The 2,184-nt window shown below is 41.9% G+C and overlaps 1 pseudogene across 1 annotated transcript; it reads left to right on the forward strand.

Annotated features, from left to right (window-relative positions):
- The first annotated feature begins 1,263 nt into the window (after positions 1-1,263).
- Positions 1,264-1,683, forward strand: LOC308438657 (vesicle transport protein GOT1B-like; annotated as a pseudogene). Its single transcript has one exon. The product of its transcript is annotated as a vesicle transport protein GOT1B-like (transcript).
- Positions 1,684-2,184: the final 501 nt, after the last annotated feature.

Below are 2,184 nucleotides of genomic sequence, written 5' to 3' on the forward strand. Positions count from 1 at the left end.
ACACATTTGGACTCAGATCTGAGCCTATAATAGCAGCCCAGTCACAAGGTAAGATGTATGCTTGTTTCTCCTTTTCTAATTCGTACCCTCCTTTCAATTTCCACAGGGCACTTGGAAATGTTAAGTTTAGGCAGCTGTCCCTTTCTTTTATTAGACCTCTCTCATTCTTATGTGAGGTGGTTCACATTGCTCTTCAGAAGCATCTGGAGACCCAAATTGTGCCTAGAATTTCTCTCTTACTCCACAGGGCATTAACCATATGTATGTCAGGATGAATAAATCTGGACATAAGACCTTCCATTCCCACTTTATCTAGCAAATGTATGGCTCTCTTGGCAAATCGCTCACATTTGCATGACCCTACTGCCAGCCGGAAGACTGAATATAGTGTCAGCTAGATCACCTATTCAAGGGAAATACAGAGAGAGACAAGCAAAAATAGTGTGCTTACATGTTTGCTCTGGTTCTCCAGGCTGATGGGTCCCTAGACCGTCACTGTTCTCCTCAAATTTCTCATGCTGTCAGTTTTTATTTTCAAACCATCCATCTATTTTCTAGCATCTTACATATACTCTAGAAGAATCTAACTTCAGACCCAGAGGTAGCTCCTGCGTGTTGATCATTTATACTAGGAATGCTGCCTTTATACTCCCAACGTGCTCCCATACTGATCCCTTCTGGTGCTTCCAAACTTACCTGTTTCCTTTCTCTGTGCATTTGGAGGGGGGCGGGCTGACTATTATCATGTACAAATTATTTTTTAAAGCATAATAGTAATTTAAATATTTAATGCTTGATGCTTGATCAGGTTAGGAAAGTATGTATATAACCTTCTACCTCTCGTCCAAACCCAATGATCCAGTCTCATGCCCAGCGCTGCAACTGACTACCAGGTATGGCCTCTTCTCTGTGCTCATTCCCAAGTGGTACTCTACCCTGATATACCTTTCTCTTGTAGATACCCACAGCCTCACGAAGCCCATCTACATCTCTAATTATTAGTTTGCAATACTAAGCAATACGTTCTAAAACAAAACAAAACAAACAAACAAACAAACAAAAAAACCAGTGCCCACACCTGGGAGAGCACTTGAAACTTTACCAGTTGCCCAGATACCTGTATGAAAATACAACAGAGCGGCTGTGAGTTTCCAAGTGTCCGGAAGAAGTGGCCGCTTGGGCTAGCCAGGAGCACAAGAGGAGGCTCTTCTCCTGACTAGGCTTCACAGCATGGGCCCAGAGGCACCAAGTCACGCCACCTACATGATCTCCCTCACAGATATGGAGAGATTTGGCATGTTTTGGCATGGGCTTAAAGGATTTGGTATGTTTTTCCCGTTCTTTGGAATGATTTTCTTTTTTGACAAAGCACTGATGGCTATTGGAAATGTTCTGTGTACGGTTGGTTTGGCTTTTATAATTGGCCTGGAGAGAACATTCAGATTCTTCTTCCAGAAGCACAAAATGCCACTGGGCATTTCCTGGGTGGTGTGTTCGGGTCCTTACTGGCTGGCCTTTGATAGGCATGACCTTCAAAATTTATGGATTCTTTCTTTTGTTCAGGGGCTTTTTCAGTGGTTTTCGGCTTTATCAGAAGAGTGCCTGTCCACGGATTCCTCCTAAGTCTACCTGGAATCAGATCATTCATTGACAACATTCGGGGAAAGCAAAAATATGGTATAACAACAAGGGAACTGAAGAATTTAAATACTGTAGTCTTTATAAAAACCCTTTGAAGAATAGTCAGCACAAAGTTAAACTTCAGGATCTAGCGTATAATGATCCTTACAGAAGTTTAAAATGTGCACCCTCCAAAGTCCCCACAGCTGTGGCAGAAGCAGAGGCAGGCTTGCAGGGTCCGAGATTCAGAGATGGAGAGGATGCAGCCTACTCTGATCTTAGTGCAAAAGGCTGTTTCTTGATCTCACTGCAATATGAGAAACAGCCCTTTCAGAGAACCATAGTATCTGTTACTTTTTTTTTTTTTTAGAAGATTCAGGAACATGATGAATAGGCATTTGAATTTTTATGACGTCCATTGTGATGGCCCAAATATATCTAGGTGTGCTGTGTTTCTAATCATGATGGGTTGGATTGGATTATGTTGTCTCCATATGTCAGACCAAGGAAGCCCAGTTTCATGTGTGAATCTTTAAACATTGATCAAATAAAAACTTTTGTGGT

Source organism: Micromys minutus (assembly GCF_963924665.1).
Source record: "Micromys minutus genome assembly, chromosome: 28".
NCBI classification, from domain to species: domain Eukaryota; kingdom Metazoa; phylum Chordata; class Mammalia; order Rodentia; family Muridae; genus Micromys; species Micromys minutus.